Here is a 19,237-nt window from a genome sequence, read left to right as displayed (position 1 = left end):
TTGTGATATTACACACTTCTAATCAAAGTGTATACTTGTAATTTTAGTGTTATCAATTAATTTTGGAAGGTTTCTCCATGGCCTCAGGTCAAATGCAGTGCTCTCTTAGGGGTCAGAGTCTGTCAGCACTGAAAGACTAAAATTCTCAGCACCCAGGGCTCCGGCAGCAGCAGAGTGATGGATTTTGCTCAGCACAGGTCTGCAGTTCCCCCTGGCTGCCTTCCTCTCATCATTTGTCAGAGCAGCAATCCAAGCACAGCTTTGCTGATGGGTTATGACAGCCCTTTGCCACCATGAGGCCTCAATTAAATGCATTATCCTCAGGCTTTAACAAAAATCTTAACTCCTGGACCCATTTAGATAATTTTCCCCAGAAACCCCACGTTAGAGGGTCAAGCAAACTCATGTTCAAGTACTCAAGATTCACAGATCACCCTGCCTCCCCTTCCTCTTCCAACCAGGAGTGTCAGAGTGAGGATGAAGCTTAAGGGCTTATTGATTCTGCTCCTATAAATCAGGTCAGCTGAAATCATAACAGGGGTTGTGTTTGGCAAGAGCCTCTTTGTCAGACTCAGCAAATTCACTGACAAGCAGCTTTCCCATTGTAATTCAAATCTTTTATCCTAAAGACTGAAGTATATATCCACAATCACAACAGGATAAAGGCTATCCACTTGTAAAAACAAGTTCCCCTCCCAACCCCAAAATATTTGTGAATGCATTAGCGCTAAGAGCTCCAATCTCAATGTGGAGTGATGAACTCTGTCACACCAAAACCTTAAAATACAGATCAAGTTCAGCCATGATATTAAATCACCTTTATTCACCCACAGGTAAGTGAAATCAGGGAACAACTTTTTTTTTTTTTTTTGGGGAATGGAAGTGGGTGGTGTCAGTTTATCAATTCACTCCTTCCTTTTTACAATCCCAGTTTAGAGGTTTTAAAAATATATTGCCAACCGATTTTTTTGCTGGAGGCTAAATGCCTTGCATTAAAGAATTTAAAAGTTATAATTTGCAGATGTTCTTGGAGGAAAACAAGGTTTTAAATCAAGTGCAAGAAGTAAGCCCTGATAATACTTTGAATCATAAATCCTGCCTTTCCCACAGTTAATTAGAAGTTAATTAAATCCTAAGCCGTATCAAGCATTCACCTTAACTACTACAAAGACTATAAATTTGTTCAGAAATTCCCACTATATCTTACCAAGGTGCCAAATCTCAGCTGTAACAAAGAACTAGGAGATATCTTTTTCTATTCCTTAGTTGGTTAAAGAAGGGAATACATGCACAGCAGCAAAACTAACATGACAACACCTAACTTACCCTGTTGAATTTGTCTTGAAATCAAGTACTGTAAATACCTTTCAGCATTGTCTTAAATAATCCTCTTTTGCAAGACTACTCAAGCTCCCTCTAAAATATGAGATGCACAAAATAATCCAGGTTTTAAACCAAAATTGGTTTAAAAGAACATAATGAAAAATGACTGAGAAGTGATGGTTGAAGAACTGTTGCTATATTTAGAATAGTTAGCTAATCTGAAGTCAGAAAAAAAAATTATGCCCATTTTTCTGCCCAGCCCAGAATTCCTGTTAAAAAAGCAATTCTTCTGCAGTAAAGAAATTAATACACATATCATTTCACTGAAGTGAAGCACGGCAGAGCCATTTCAAACAGATCCCATTATCAGAGCAGAGAGCCAAGTGTGAAGCTGAGTTTTATCTGAGATATCTAAAGGCATCAGAAAGGAAAAGAGATGAATATCAACTCACCAAAAGCAGCAAGGCTTGTCTCACATCTCCACTTGCCAGTTCCAAGAGGAATCATATGTGCACTGATAGAAGGATGACAAAAGGGCATGCTGTGCTCTCCTCCACCCCCCTTGAGTGACAGCTCTTCTCACAGGCAGCCCAGACACACACTGCAAAATCTCAAACGGTGGGGACCTGAGAGAGCATGCTCAGTGCCTAATTTAAAATGGCCTGATGCTTCATCTCAGCAGGAGATGGCCTACTTCCAAACAATTTCAGAACTTTAAGTCAAATCTAAAAATCGTTAATTGGAATACGCAAAACTCAGCCACCAAGCAGCATTGATTTTTTTTTTTGTCCCCTCTCTTTTTTGTTATAAATCCGGGCTGATGCACAGATAATTATTTGCACTACTTCCCTGAAGGGCATCCTGAGCTTAAACACTATCATCATGTGCTTCACTGTAATTACATGATGCCACTGCAATAGATTGGAAACCTTTTTCAGGATAGGATATGGTTTGAACACTCAGCACACAATTGAAAAATCAGACAAAGACAACAGATCTGCTGAATAGTGTCCACATTGATTTAGGAATTAGCCTACCTGCTGATTTCTGGGCAGGTTTTTAAATTATTTATTAATTTAATATTTTTTTAGGGTGAGGGAGGCAAGACAAAAGGCTTGAGAATTGTCTAACAAGTGACTGCTTGAGAACAGTCTAGCAAATGATTTCTGTTCCAGAGCCATTTACCTCCACTTAAAGTCTCTTTATACATAAAGAAACCACTTAGCTTCTTAATGAAACAATTTATTTGGATATCAGAAGTCAGGTTATTCACATGCAAAAATCCTGTGAAGCAGATATTCAAACCTTTTCCCCTCAGGAGATGAACATCTTTTAATACACCCACAGACAAGTGGAACAGAAGTCTTCCGTGTTTTGGTTTCCTCTATCTCACAGTCCTCTTTCCATATTTATTGTATATTCATTTTTTCAAATGAACACACAAAGTTTTCCTCCTCTTGTGAGAAGAAAAAAGCTGTGCCCCAGGCACTTCGGGTTTTGTAAAATGCTTTCCTGCTTATCATTCAAGCTGAAAGGAGAGCCAGGCAGGCTGTTTTATAAATGCTGTATTTTAAATTATGCTGTATAAAAGTGCAGCACAGCCCTCCCCCTGGTCTGTACCACACCTGACTATAAGAAAAAGATTTGGAAAAAATTCAACCATCAAATCCTCCATTTCCAGTATGGTGGACATTGGGTGATAAAATGGTTGGCAGAGAAGCAGGACAATATTCTTAAGCTTCACTTATGTCTAGAAGTAACTTAAAAACTGGATTTTCCTATCTATCCAAAAATGCTTAGAACTACTATGAGGATCTGCAACTTCACACATAGAGTTTTGAAGTCTAAGACATTCACTCCAATGCTTTAAAAATACTCTTTACTAAGGTAATTATTTGAACATTAATCCTTGCCCCTTTCCTTTGAATTCACACAAAATGAGAGGAGTATTTCCACTTCAGCAATTCCTTCCAGCCACAAACCCAAAAGTCAAGGTGCACAACAGAGCTGTTGCACAGCTGAACCTGATTTCATAAACACACCCAAACATCCCAGCCCATATTCCAGAGACACTATAAAAAGTAGTATATTTATAGTCATGTATCATCACATAATACCTTGGCAGTTATTTTTCTTACACCAAAACACACAGAAAGAATCCTTGCTACAGTACATGTCCACACTGCAAAATTCAGATGAATTCACTATTTATTTGCCAGCTAATGGGCACTTTAAAGAAACAAGTACTCAATCATATTTCACATTTTTATCTAAGCTTTTATTCTTTGGTCATCTAATTTTTTTTTCAACATTTGCTTTGTTATTGTTCTCTGAACTTCCATGTAAACTCAGACTGGTATATCAAAATTTCATTAAAAAAATATTTCTTTTTAAATTTTATTTTTAAAATGCAAGGTGCCATGGACATAAGAGCTGCCTCCTGAACAAGATACGTTTTCATCCAGGCTTGCTCTAGCTTAGTTCAAAAAACAACATAAATAAATAAATGCTATTGAAGAAAGATTACTTAAACAAATCCACAGCTACCTAATCATTAGTTTGCAGTTTCTACACATAAAATACAAGGAAGGGGAAAAAGAAGCTGTTAGTAACACCCATTAAAATTGAAACAAACACTGTTCTCGTTTCAAATTCATTCCCCTTCTCTTCCCAAAATCCCATCAAGCTGAGCACAAATTACAACAATTTTCTTTGAGCTAAACAACAGTTTACAAGTTCAAAAGGTCTGCTTTGAAGTTAAATATCTGTGGGTATATTCTCCCCCAAAAGACAAATTTTCAAGGGGAAAAAACCAAACTAAAACCCTCCACACTTCCTGGACAAGTGCCCAAATCTACAGAAGCATAAGGAAATTTTAGGACAATTTTTTTTTTCTGTTGATGAATCTGTTGTTTTCTTGTTTTAATCTGTGTTTCTTGGCCTACAAATTGTAGCCAGAATAATGAAATGCAAGGGTTATGAGTAGCACATAAAGCCAAAATAATTTGATTTCACAACTGATGCAGAACAGTTGCAAAGCACTCTCGTGTTGACCTTGAAAGGGTTCCTTTACAAAGACATAAATTTGAGTTCAAGATCTTGATAAGGATGTTTTATAGTAAGTGAGAGTAAATTTGCCAATTTGCCATCTAATAAACATGTCTTGAAAGAAAAAAAATAATTGAATTAATACATAAGTAGGGAAATGTAGCCTGTACACAGGACTTCTAAGAAAATAATTCTTCTGACCATGACAAAGCTGGGATTGAAATCAAACAGCCCTGGAAGTTGAAAGATTTTTCTAAAGTTTCTGCACTGATATCCAAACCAAGCCACTAAAATCATGCCAGACCGCTGTGTTATAAAGAGAGTGAGCCTCAGAGAGTGCTGCAGGAACACAATTTCATTAAACTCTCTGCAGACAGTTCGAAGCTAAGTTAGAAAATGTCTAGTGACTGAAGTGGTGGTGGTATTTATGTATTTTAATGTATTTAACAAGAAATCAGGTGCTAAATACTTTAAACATCTTTCTCACCAACAGCTTCTTCACAAGAGTTCACACACAAACAGCTCTGATCACCTGCTCTGACAGCAGAGCAGCTCATTTTAATAAGATGTTTGATCAACAGCATATTTAAGTTAATTTTCAGTCTCAGTATCAAACTCACCACTCTTTCACAATGAAATATGATGATGCACTTTTAGGGTTATAACTGGGCTTTATGTGGATTTTATTAAGAGCCTTGACTTCTGCAATTGACGTTTTTTAACTAAACATGATAAATTCTTCAGTAAATTATATGCAGTTGAGTTTCACGAGACTTTCTGGCATCCTAAAAAGAATTCCAAATGGATCTCTCTTACACACATGAGCTCTTTCAGCTCTCCTCTCAGCCTTGGCATGATGTCACAAGCAGCTTTCCTGAATTTGGTTACTAGCAGTAATACCTCAAGATGTCTCTCTCAAACACTACATCACAGACACGTTAAGAATTCTTTCATTTCTATATAAAGCTACATTCTGCAGAAATGTGTAGCAACTTAAAATCTGTTTGCCATTATGTTATTATATCTTATCTATCAGCTGACCTATTCAAGTGGAAAGAACATTTTTCAAACAAAATGAAAAAAAAGGATATATCTGTGTCTAGACAACCACAGAGAGAAAATTATATATGCAAAGTTCAAGAGATGAGTATTTCTTTCTTATTTCTATAATATAATTTACATTCTTGTTTCTATTCAGTTTTGACTGTGCTACATTCTTTCAGTGTTTCTGTTGTGTAACATATTCCCACTTTTTTTTTGTTATTTTCTAATTATTTTTGCACCTCACTTGAAAACACTGTTGTAGTTTACAGCATTTCTTTCCAGCCGAAGTAACTGTTGCCTTCTTTAACTTTCTTTTCTCCTATTTTCCCTGTTAACCCATGCCCTAATGTCTTCAATACTGAGAAAAATGAAATAGATATTGACTCTCTCATGGGGGAAACAGAACCAAAGGACCCACAAAGTACATGTACATTTAGTACATCAGCTGATAAGTGCCTTGGATTTTATTCCTTAAATTATTGCAATGTCCTGATCAGTCTGATTCTTTACAATCCTTCAGTCTTCAAACGCCCACAATTAGACTGAATTGTCAATTGAATTGAGCATTCCCATTTCTGTTGTCATTTCATTTCTAAATATAGGTTTGTGCTCAAGATACAACACTTGGTGCTCACGCTCTTGAAGAAGTAAAATGGAAAAATAAGGTTTATATCTGCTGTTCACAGCTTATAAAAGCAGGCTGCCTGTTGGTCTTTAATAAATGACCACAATGATTCATCTGGAAAATTGTATCAGACAATGTGCCAGAACATATAAAACTGCCACTGCTGCCCACACTGTTAGTGTTGGTTCCCAAGTTTAAATATATATATTTATATTATAGGGTGTCTGAGACTAAGACCAGGTCTGAACTGAGCACCTTTCAATAAATCCAAGCTCCAGTTGTGCCTACCCCAGACAAGCTCCAACTTCCCAGCCAAACCTCTGCCTATCCTCAGAGTAGAGACAATTCCCCTTCACCCACCATTCTTTTAATATATTTGCTTGTCTTTTAAAAATAATGTAAAATGACTAAACACAGTCATTAGATTAAGAAACACATGCAATGTGGGCAAGAGAACAACAGTCCCTGACAAACGAACTGCACTTGCTAAGGTAAAATTGTTGCTGTTTGTAAAATTCAACCTCTTAGTGACATTCCTTTTTATTTTATGTTGATTCCCAGAATTTTTGTTAAAAGAAATCTAGTAAATGATTCCATATAGGAATGATTTTACTTCTGCTGCAAGACTGATGACCTCAGGAATCCAATCTGAATCCTCTTCTTAATGCCCAATGCAATTAATTTTTCTACCAAATGTTGCTACTGCAAGAATTGTACAAGTTAAAGAAAATGTTTTAGGGCACCATCACCATTGAGCTGGTCAGCTGAGACCACATCCTTCTGCTCTGACATCAACCAAAGCAGCATAAAATATTTTCCAGTTTTTGATGCAACACAGAAGTGAAACAACACTTCAAACTAAGTTTCATCAAAAAAAAGATAAAATCCAAGTTTCAACCCATCAAATACAAGTTTCTGTGTAAGAAACACTGAAGCTCAGCAGCTCTTTTGTGCTGCAAGACCTACACACATTTTCAAATCCTTATTCAGTAATTGTCACAAAGCACAAACCCCTTCTATTAACTGATAAATTCTGAGTTAAAACTGCTGCAATCCCATCTGGAAAATATCTCAGTTCTCATCTCAGAGTAACTTTCCAGTCAGCCAATGCTCTTTGCAACATCCTTAAACTCATTCTGAATTGCAGCTACATATGTGCTCATTAAGCTGCTTCTTTCTATTAATGGCAGGAACTGTAGTAAAAATACCCTTTTGTAGAGTTACCAGTTTATAAAAACAAATAGAATGAATTTAAAATTAACTACTTAGAAGAACATGCTATTCTGACAACTTGCTGACTGTGTAGCCAGAGCAGAATTACAACCATGAACCAATCTGAACCAGCACAAATCTCTGCCTCATCTCCCAAGTCTCTCAATATGCAAAAATTAAGTTGATTAAATGCTTGCAGTGAAAGAGTGGAGGGAAAACTCTTCTGTATTTGAGAAAAAGTAATGTACTGCGAGGGAAATTAAAATTAATTAAAGCAAAATACAGATCAGCATCACTAAGTAGCAAAGGAAGAGAAGTTTACTGAAACAAAGAAAAATTCTCAAAGTGCTCAAATAGAAAATGGAGTATGAAAAAGTTCAACAAAAACTCACAGGTCAAAAAATAAATACATTGCAGGCTGTGAGGAATCACTTGCAAATATGTAGAGACCAAAAAGGGCAGAGACAGGCCCATATCTCAAACAAAAAAATAAAAAAAAAATTAAAACACTCACAACAGCTTTTGAAAATGAATGGCATAGCTCAGAGAACTATCAGCTAAAACATCAACAAAAAAAAACCCATAAACCAAACAAGTGAACAAAACTCACCAAAAAAAAAAAAAAAAAAAAGGAAAGAGATTTTAACAGACCTCTCAGCACACAGAAAGTGAAGAAAGGCCAAGTTAAAGGAGTCACATAGTATTAGGAACGCAGGCAGTAAAATAGCAAATGACATTTAATAGTGGCAGTGTAACATGGTACAAATGAAAAAAGCCCTCTGTATTTTACACAAGAGCATGCAGGGACAGGACAAGACTGCCAACTGGAAGAGTGTGGAGTTACACGAGAGATTGGAAAGAATTCTTCACTACAGGGTGGTGAGACACTGGAATAAGTTAGCCAAGAGAAGCACTGGACATCCCATCCTGGAAGTGTTCAAGGGCAGGTTGGACAGGGCTTTGAACAACCTCATTGCGTGGAAGGTATTTTTAAAGCCCCTTCCAACCCAAACCATTCCACAATTCCACAATATTCAGAGGGCTTTGAGATGACCATTTCTAGCATGGAACACAACCTTAGCATTGTAACAGATACTGTTTGACAGACTGGTCTTGTCAGAGAAGTCACAGCAAGTTTTGTGCAAACCTATGAAACAACACAGAGCTTTGGTTAGCTCTTGAAACAACTCATGGAGCTGTGGGGTCAGGGGTGAAAACAGAAGCCCACCAGGTGCAGTTAAATACAAAGATATGAAGTCACTGAACCACAGACAGCTGGTGGCTAGGAATAAAAAACCTCTGAAACAAAAAAACCTCTGAAACAAATCCTCACCTCTGGCAATCTCTGTTTCTGGCAAATGCAGCAAACCCCAGAAAATTCAAGGTTCAAGAAACCATGAAGACAGCACATGTCCAACTGCTTCAGGTAATTTCTCCTACATTTGGCTGCTTTTCTCAGCTGAAGTGAAGCCCAGTAGGAATTATAATACTGCATCAATTTATTAGAAACTAGGGTCTTGTCTTTTCAAATTTAAAACTAACTTCTAGCAGTTTTTTCTATTCCCGACTTCTCTGCCTTTTCAACAAGGTAGGGCATGATCCACCCACTTGTGGCACAGAGTTGATTTTCACTTCAGATTGCACAAGCTTGCCAAATAAGAACATCTCCCTCCAGCAGGCCAGAGCTTTACCCACTGTTCCCTATTTCCCTGGGAATTGATGCAGCATGGATTGTGGGAGGGAGAGCAGAGTAATTCTCAAGCCACAGACACTGAAAGATTATGAAACCAGTGAACAGGATAATTAAACTCTGAATGATCCACAGCTAATTTGCAGTTGAACTTCCCTACACAACACAGGTCTGTAATTATAAATTTCCATCAGATGCTTGATATGAGTCCTTGTCAGGGGGTTTTCACAGACAGATGCCTGAAACAGGGATCCTATTTATTATACTTGGACAACAAAATTCACCAGCCAGGGTGTAGCTGTTTAATTTTGCTGTCAGCTGAATCACTGGATGCAGCAGGGTGGATTAGCCCCTAATAGCACAGGCTTTCCTTCTGTCCAAGCTGCCATCAGCTCAGCATTGCCCTCCCCAAGACATCCACATCAGACAGCAACATCCTAAAGCAGCTGAAAGCAAATCTAATCACAGTGACAGTTCAAATAAAACCAGCACAGATGAAAATCATCATCATTCTGGCTTTCTCTTTTGTTAAAATAGATTTAACTGATATAATGAGCTTTATACTCTTCTCAATAGGAGAAAGCCTTCATACATCAATAAAAACTGGAGTAAGCAACACTTGAAATGCTTTTTTAACTGATTTTTGTTTTCAGGACAACATCCCAGGGATAAAGTTTCATTAGCACTCCAATATTTTATGTCCTTCAAAAGGTACACAATTTATTCTCAGGATACCATTCTAACATGATTCACAGGAAATGAACTAAAAACAAAACCACAAGAAAATCTACAACTCAATTGGATTTAGATGACTAATAAAAGTCTCTTCAGTTTTGAATCCTCCAGTCAAAATTTTTTTAAGATTGTATACAAAGTATTTTGCAAGGTTGATTATATTTTCTTAGAATACCCACCTTTAAAATTACTAACACTGACATGCAGTCATGTGTATTTACAGTACCTTTAAGAACAGAAAAGTAAATACTGGAGCTTTGACTTCCTATAAGTAGAAGACTCATTATCACCTAAAGAACTTAAGAAAAATCAAGGGAAATTTGAGAGGCAAAGTACATGGTATATTACATGCTGAAACCAAACAACAAAAACCCACTTAGTCCAAAAAGAAAAGAAAAAAATTAATGAGCAACATAGCCAAAATGTGTGCCTTCAATGCAAGCCAGAGGAAATTCATTCAAAGCTTCACTTTTTCTTTTCAAGCAGCCTCTGATGGATTTTTCTTAAGGCTAAGGTATTACTTAGAAATATACACACACAAACTGAAGTACAAACAGTCACAAAGCAGCATTGAAAGTGAAAATTAAAAAAAAAAATGTTTTGACATCCTACTTGAAAACCATAAAAATAAAAGAAAGATCAAATGCTTTATTCTACACTGATTATTACATGAAAGCATTATTACTTTAATCCTCTGCTGTGGAGACGAGAAGAACAAATGAAATTTGCTTGTGTTTCGAAACTGCTGCTGATTCTGCACCTTTTAAGCCATTTGTGACCCGAGATTTCAAAGCAAACTGCTTGAAACTCACAAAAAAACCCCTAAACAATTGCATAAATTCAAATAAAATAAGAAAAGATGACAAACTGGTTTTGGTCTTAACTGAAAATGAAGAAAATTATATAAAAAGACTGAATTACTTTCAGTAACAAAGTTTGAGAAACAGAAGCTTGCAGAGTGCAAGTTCAGGCACACCATGAGTGTGCAAACAGCATAAACGGACAAAACCTGTAACTGTGGTTATTCCAAATGGTCTACAAGTTTCTCTGCCCACAGCAGTTCTGTCTACTGCAGTGAAGTTTGCAATACAAAACTACACAAAGGAGTTTGCAATGTGCAGTTTTACAGTCAATGATTTTGTAGACATTTTCTAAAAGTCCCCATGTTTGTTTGACCTACAGAACTCAACCATGCACACAGCAAACCCTCCTGGACCATCCTTCTGTCATGTGTAGCTGCAAAATTCTCAGGAAACCATCTCCACACAAGCAAAAGTTTAACATTTTTTAACACATTAATTCCTCCATCAAAAAAAATCCCTGTTGTTGAAGTGCTTTTAAACAATTGATGTAGAGCTACAGATCCCCATGCAATATCCTATGCTGCACTTCAAATACATCAAATTATGTCTGAAAAGCCTTGAAACAATCTAATTTACTCTGTATATAAACATGTAGTATTGCACAATAATTATGAAAGGGCATTAATTACGGATTAATACTCTTTTCTTGGTAAATCCTTAGCTGCTAAGACTGTAATGTTGAGATATTATAGTATTAGCAAAATGAATCCTTGTTCTCTCAGTTAGAGCCATGCCAACAGAGCTGAAATAGTCTGGCAGCATCCTGCCACTAGAGAAAAACAAGAATTTGTTTTATTTCCTTAGCAAAGGGTGTCTTACAGGTGTTGACACCTGCCAAATCTTGTACGTGCAAGGGCTAATGAGAGAGAAGTGTGAACTAACCCCCAATTATTAATTGAGGGTTATTATTTGAGTATTAATGGAGTTTTTATCTGTCCAGCAGGGCAGCTCCTGAGGCACACATCTGCAGCTTCCAGCTCCAAGGAAGTCACACCACAGCCCATCAGGATCTAGAGGGTTGCACAGCAGGGCTTGAAGATCCATTGACATCTTTCCCCTATTTTGAATAATTCATTAACGTGTGTAAAGCAAACAAACAAAACACAACCCCTGTTCAGAACTCCACACTCAAACACTTCCTACTCAAGAAAACCCAGTGTCTGAAATTCAGTAATTTGTTCAGAACTGGAAGTCTGGTATAAAGAAAAAAATGCATTTCCAAAAAGTTTCAATAAAGTGCTAAAACCCTAATCCCTCTCTCTGATACAATATGTGTTCAGACTTGTGTTATTTTTTAAAGATTAAATCAGCCTAAATAAGATACTCACAGTGTTCTTACTGAACCAAAACATCAAAATAGTCTATGAGCAGTATCAAAAAAGCTAATTCTGCTGTAAGTTTTAAAACAACTGTTCCTATCAAATGTATTTAAGGCAAAATACTCCCATATTCTGAAGTAAGTTTTTGTTCTGGATAGTATTATTTAGTGTATTACTAAATAATTTCTGTTAAATATAGGAGTTGCAGGGCTTGTTTGCACTGGTTTTTTGTTACTTTGTTTCCTGGGTTGTTTTTGAGGGGTTGTTTTTTTTTTTTGTTTTTTTTTAATAACTGGTAATAGGTTAATATTCAGAGAAATCCTTTACTTTCCTGCTCCCAGATTTTAGAATTGTAATTTCCTTTAGGCTTAATAATGGGAAGTGTGGAAAAAAAATAAAAATCAATCTCCACAAGCAATAATTGAGTACTCCAATGCCAAGCCATGTAAATAAGAATCATCCAAAGAGCAAATGCAGATAAAAAATGCTCCCAAAAGCTTGTTAGAAACACCAGTATCTGAATTGCACACATACAGATATTTCAGTGCCATTATTGGATGATCAATCAAAATTACACCACCACTTCACATTTCAAAAGTGATAAAGAATGTCTTAAATGTACTAAAAAGAATGTACTAAAGAACTTCAAACTGCCTTGTTTTTCTTTCAAACAGGGTATTTTGATTCTTTAGTGTTACATTGTGGCATAGTACATTTTTCCTTTTCTTTTTAATCTCTTTAGGCAAACTGAGATTTTTGTGTGCTTGAGAAATGACTCGTGCAAGTTGACTGACAGGCATTTGACTTTCCTGTTGAGTGTGAAGAGAGAAGTTACCTTTGATGATTATCACATTTATTCCTTCTGATATGAATTTTAACCTTCTATTTTTATTTTAAAGACAATATCTAGCATATCTGCTCTTTTAAGCCTTGGTAAAAAGCTACTCAAACATCAAGTGTCAGCATTTATGCTTGCCTGCAACATGCATTTCCTCCAAAGCTTTTGATTTTCTTAACTCAAAAGCAGCATTAACTCTCAAATATTTCATCCAAGTTTTAAAGTTTGGAAGCAACTTTAGACAGATGAGCTGGCTACTACCCTGGTATCCTCTCACAAAAGCAGCTTTCTGCTTTTGAACTATGTACAGGACATTTATGCCTGTTCTTGGATGAGCACAGGTTAGGGTCGTAACAGGTCCATTCTAAAAATCATTCCCAAACTCCCTTTCACTCTTGAAACCTTTAAGAAATTCTATTTAGATGCCAACTTCCTTCCCCAGAATTCTTACCAGTATCCCAGAACAGCCCATATTTAAGTGATTCAGGCATGCATAACCTAAATAGTCAGAAAAACAGGTTTTATTCATGATGGTAAGTACAATGTAATTATTAATTGTATGAAGTACATCCGAGAATAATTACACAAACTCTTTGGCACTGCAGTACTTGGCATGGTTTTTGCAACCTCAAGTCACTTCACCTGGAAAATCTTATTCTTGTGCCAAGGAGTCAAATATATCCTGCATTAATATTTTAATGTGGAACACACATAGCTTATCCACAGAAGTATGTGAAAGGAGTAACTTGATCTGCACTGTAAGCTAATATATAAATGCAACTTTAAAAAAAAAAATTAACAATACCCCACCAAATAAAAACTAAATCCCATCCAAATATTTAGCTTGTCCTGAAAAAAAATGAAGCTCATAATGTAAGAGAGTCTACATTTGTTAAAATGAGCCTCAAATATTCTTCCAAATTACAAAACCCCGATTTGGCTTGAACAGCAAGAGCAGGAAGGTTTCCACAGAAATGGGTCTTACCCTAGGCAAAAGGGTAATTTCTTCAGGTAAAAGGTAAATTTCTTCAGAAAAAAAACCCAAACCCCTCAAACAGTCTCACATTTGTTTGTTTTAAACTTCATCTCAAGTTTCAAAGCTGCTGAGAAAGGACTGTTGTGGTTTATCCCCCTAAATCATTTACGTAAATGTTTATACAAACAACAGTATTCACCTTCAGAGCACAGAAAGTAAAATGAATAAGTTCCTGAAGAAAAATACTTCTTTTTTCCTCTGGGCTGTTTACTCAGGGCTGGGACAGAGAGGAGGGAGAAGGAAAGAGAGCAAGAATGGATTAAACAGTTACAAATTTCTGGTTCCAGCAATAACAGAACTACTCTACCTTTGAAAGCTTTTACCATTACAAAAGTCACTCTTTCTTCCTCTGAATCAATGATTTGTTTTAATCACACTGATATACATGTAACCCACCAGTGCCTTCAAGACACACAAGGATTTGGTCAGTTCCAGCAGATTTACAGCCCGAAACAGCAGTGAGTTAGAGATTTCATTAGAAAAGTGCCACATTATTTAACATTCACAGCACTGGTATTATGAAGTTCTTCCATAAAGACTAATGTCTTTACCAGTCAGTGAATTACATATTCTTTAGGAGATTTTCCATCTATACTCTGATGATCTTAAGCGTTTGATATGATTGGCAAAAAATATCCAAATGTTTTTGTTAACATGAATACGATAAACAGATTTTAACTGCATTTTCAATATGTTCCTTGAATTGATTTGGACACAAAAGTCGACACTTCCATAATGCAATGAACTATTTCCATTCCCTCCCCTACATTCAATCATTTCAAGGACATAAAAAGCAACATTTAAAAATATTTTGACACTTCCCTCCCCTTTAGATATATATACACTAACTGGCTGAAAGCACAGTTACCCAATGAAGCCAAGCATGCTATTTTTTTTTTCCCCACAGGAAGGATGAAAAGACCAAATATTGCAATTTTCTTTACCCTTGACATAGCTACTTTTACTGCACCATCCTCATTTGTGTGGTATTCCACATTCTACCCCAACACTGCTTTTTTGTCCTCTTAGTCCACTTCTAAGTTTATACCAAGGTAAAATATTAGACTTGACATCAACTGTGCTCTTGTAGCAAGTTTGCAAAGAGGAAGGAATACTGAGAGCTTGAAAGAAAGCCTGAAAATACCACCTGAATAATCTCTGCTATTGAAGCAAGGCAATATTAATGATAGATTTCTTTCTAGAATAATCCTAGTCTTTATGTTCAAATTCAGTTTAATTAATCTTTAATGTAGTATAATTAGTCTTTAATGTAGTACGCTATATACGTACACTGTATTTATAGTCTGTGCATAGTGCATCCAGTACTTAGATTTGTATAACAGAGAAGCATCACCTCTTACTCAGAGGCTGAGCTACTCATCTCCTCTGAGAAATTCCACACAATCAGGAAAAAGAAAATCCACTCCTGAGCCAAGGTGCCCAGCATAAGCCACATCCCAAAAGGTTCTGCACCCTTGTCAGTGCTTGCTCCAAGTCTGGGAGAAAGCTGACAAAAATTTCCCTCCCTTGCCCATGAATCAAGTGAATCCAGCTCCTGCTGGGATGGGCAGGAGAACAGGCAGTAAATGCTGCCATCTACCAGAAATTCAGGAGTTTTCTATTTCAGCTGGCAGTAGGAAAGCAGGGAGCTGGGGAAGGCAGGGGACTGCTGGGTAAACACAGCAGCCAGCTCTTATCCAGTCAATCTTTAAAACATAAAAGCCACTAAATAAAACCCACAAGGAAAAAGACCTTTCCACAAAGAAAGTGGAACCCAGTCCAAGTATGGAAAGCAAAAATGTAAAGCCACAAATCAGCAGGCCAAGAAAAATTGCCTCTGGCGTACGGCACAAAAATCGAACACAGGCTTGCTCCAAACAGACAAAATTCTCATAGAATCTTAACAAGAGGTTTGATCTGAAGAGGCAGAAAGAGCACTCAAGACAGGCAAAACCACAGTAAAACAGCCAGCCACATTTTTCTCATTGGAAAAACCAAGTTCTCCTTAGAAGCACTGAAGAGTTTCTTTACAGGCAAGAGAGTTCTTAAGTGTCCCAAAGCAATGTCGCTACAGAAGTTTTATTATAGAGAACTGGTAAGTGAACTGCAATAAAACCCCTTGGTTAAATTAGTATTTATTTAATGACTGTAAGGAAATAAGGAAAAAAATTAGTAGTATGACATAATAGCTGCACTTTGCATATAAGCTGACATTCTTATCAGAAGAATGTGGTGATCCTGTCTGCTCTTCACTTCTCCATTTTTTTCCAAATTCAGCCTCTGTACTGGGGGGGTTATCAGGTATTAAGAAGAACATCGTTTTCAGGTATTCAGAGAAGAACATAATTAATAGAAATTTTAATGCATACTGTGAAAAAACTGGTGTCACCTCTGTAGGGGAAAGCCTCTCCTTGCACATGTATTGTAATGGAATCAAATCAATCAGAGTCACATGGTTATCTGTAAAAATGTGATTTTTAATTTTTTTTTTTTAAGTCCATCATTCAGATCTCTTAAAGAAGCCTCATAGTAATGAAACAAAACCTGAGCCCCGTGTATGTAGGGGCAGGAATATGCAGAATATGAGACCCATTATACTCAAGATATTCATAAGCTGTCTGAAAAAGCAAGCGAAGTGCATAGGAATGACTTGCACTTGATAGAAAATTATTCAGGACAGGGAAATTTGATTGAAGAGGGCTGCTGAGAAAACCCACAATAGTCTGTGCCTGAGATACAAGATAGTAATTGAAAGGGGGGTGCATTAATTGAAAAGGATTCTTATAGGAAACAGAAGTGCAGCCAAGGATCAGGCTTGGATGAGATGCTGCCTCTCAGGAAAAGGCTGGAGATCCTTTTCAAGTTTCAAAAAGCATCAGCCCAGAGGCAGGAAAAAATAAAAAGGTGGAAAAGCAGCCAGCTGTGTCCTCATGGAACTCCAGGGGCATGGAAATCCAGCCTTGTGCCCATACTCCAGCTGGCTGCTCCTGCAGGGACAGCAGGGAACAAGGAGAGTCTCCGAGACCCTGGGGTTTAACTGGACTCAAGCTCAGATAATGGGGAGGGGGCACACAGGAAAATGGTGCAGACAAAGCACAGAGCCAAGGTGGAGCAATCCTGGGACGTGATACTGAAATTCTTCCTGCCCAGAAAGCATTCATCATTTCTCAAGTGGAAGGAGTGGTAATGGGAATAGCGGCTTCACTGACAAGCAAGTTTTATTCATCAAAACAAACAAATGGAGCAAATTCTCTCTCTCCCATCACGAAGTATTCTGGAGAGAAGAAAAACCTCCACATGCATAAGCAGAATAAAAGTACTAAAATACCACAACATGCTTAGGTGCAGCATTTAGCTACACACCCCCAACAGACACCCTATTTTTATTATATTCTTTCCTGAAGGTCTCAACATTCATCACACACAGGTCTCTTTGGTCTGCCTAGTACAACCATTTTGGAGATTATCCTCCAGATGACCACTGATTAAAACAAAAAACAAAAGCAACCCTCCATTTACTAGACAATTAAAATTGAGCTATAAAACTCAACCACTTGGACAAATGTCCCAAAGGCAGCCTTAGTGTTTTCTTTGGTTTCTTTTTTTCCATAGGAACATTGGTATTGGTGTAATAACAAAATAAAACACTTAAGATTACAATAAAATCCTACCCTGAATATGCACTTAGGGAATGCACTAGAATTGTTTTGAAACTAGTATACAATCCTTTATGAGAACAAACTGATGCTTGTGGGGCTTTTCTCCTCTCCGCTTATTAAAAAATAATATGTTTAATCAATATTAATGTCAGAGCACAGAACCTGCACTCCCAGTTAACTGGTTTATTAACAAATAAAAAAATCTATTACTCCCAACAAGAATATTTTCACACTCCATCACAAATTTAATTACTAATGGCACTTCAGGCATCATACCAAATTTCAAGCCTAACCTTTTTATCCCTACATTACATCACAGCAAGGTTAACACTATAACTCAGGTGAACTGACTTCACCTTCCATCAAGAATTTTGCCAGCAATCACAGAAAGCAACTCTTAAGTGCTAAAGTACTAAAATTCTCATTATTTGTTTTCCAGGCAGCCTGTTCAGCCATTGCTACACACATACTTTTAAGAAACACAGCATTAACTCCCAAAAGACAAAATTAATTCCCCTGCAGGAGCACTTACTTGTGAAAACCTGGTAACCAGACGAACAAAGGAAAATAAAAAAATTTGGCTCCCCAAAGAAAACACTTGGTCTAGCACACAAAGGAGGCAGATTCCTAAAGATGACAGTAAGTTACATTATACTGGTTCCAGCCTTTAATAACCACTGAATAGACACCACATAACACAGCTGCTCTGATACCTGATACCACTGCAAACACATACAAGCCAGCAGCTGCATAGGTTTTAACTTAGAAAATCCCTTTCCTGGCCCAGAAACCAAGTGGTGTTTTGATTTGCGCACTACACATGATACAGGAAAACTTAGTCAAGGACTAGTACCTTATCAACCACATAAGTATAACATAAAACCTCTTACTTCAAAGAGATTTACATTCATAGAAATGCAGACAACATGCAACAGAATGTACCTGATGAATTACCACTGGAAAGCTAACAAATCCATCCTGAAATAATATGCATTTGTAAAGTCGTTCAGAATGCAGAGTGAAGCATCATAAAAACAAAAAAATAAAAAAAACCCACAAGACTGAACAAACACCAATTCAAAGATCAGTGTGAAAGTTTAACACATGCCCAAAGTGACATCATAATGTCAGAATAAAAATAAAAATGCTCATGCACAGCACATTCTCAGCCAATAAATCTAGGCTATAGCTAGATATTTGAATGCTTTCATCACATGTTTACTGAACAAAACAACCATTCAAATGTGTGTTAACACCATGACTACAAACACAGATCTAAACTGTAATCTGTCCCACCAAGACTTTTGAAACTATCAGGAACACTCTCCCCTTTATACTGTTTTTTTCCCAGCTCCACCTTCAGAGCATTAGTACTTGTCCCAACTACCAGACACAGAAAACCAATTACTCTCACTTTGCTGTAGCCGTTAGTGTATTTCTGGAGGTCCATTCCCTTTCAACTTCAACTTCTTCCTCTGTAAACTACATAATTTCTCTTTACAGGTTGTACTCCCCTGTTTTTGGTTATTTCAAAGTTTGCACTGGCTGGATGTGATTTCACCAGATTAATGCTTAAACACAGTGCACCCATGAACTTACAACCCTTTCGCTATGTGCTACAGTACATTTGATGTGACTATTGAACTATTCTGAAATCCACTACTGCCTTTAAGAGACAAGACCCTTTAAGTGTCTCATTCACCCTAACCAGGTTTCCACTCTAACAAACACAGCTGGGAATACCTGGATTTCCCAATCCAAGAGTCCCAGCATAGATGAAATCACCAGCACTGCTCATCCTCAACAGGCATGCTTCATATCTTCAATATTGAAGGATTTGGGGTA

General features: G+C 37.1%; 1 protein-coding gene across 16 annotated transcripts in view; it reads right to left on the bottom strand.

Moving 5' to 3' along the window:
• The window catches only part of PLEKHA5 (pleckstrin homology domain containing A5), a 159,170-nt gene that overhangs the window by 96,803 nt on the left and 43,130 nt on the right, over positions 1 to 19,237 (bottom strand). The window contains exon 1 of one of the 16 annotated variants that reach the window (XM_036401786.2): positions 1,776 to 1,838. The exons of the other annotated variants lie outside the window; for them this stretch is intronic. The gene's annotated coding sequence lies outside the window, so the exon portion shown is untranslated. Of the gene's footprint in view, positions 1 to 1,775; positions 1,839 to 19,237 lie in introns of those variants that run through there. 16 annotated transcript variants of the gene reach the window in all.

The sequence above is a fragment of the Molothrus ater genome, chromosome 5 (assembly GCF_012460135.2).
Source record: "Molothrus ater isolate BHLD 08-10-18 breed brown headed cowbird chromosome 5, BPBGC_Mater_1.1, whole genome shotgun sequence".
Taxonomy (NCBI): Eukaryota; Metazoa; Chordata; class Aves; order Passeriformes; family Icteridae; genus Molothrus; species Molothrus ater.
Note: the sequence above shows the minus strand (reverse complement) of the source record. Positions and strands in the feature narration are given on the sequence as shown.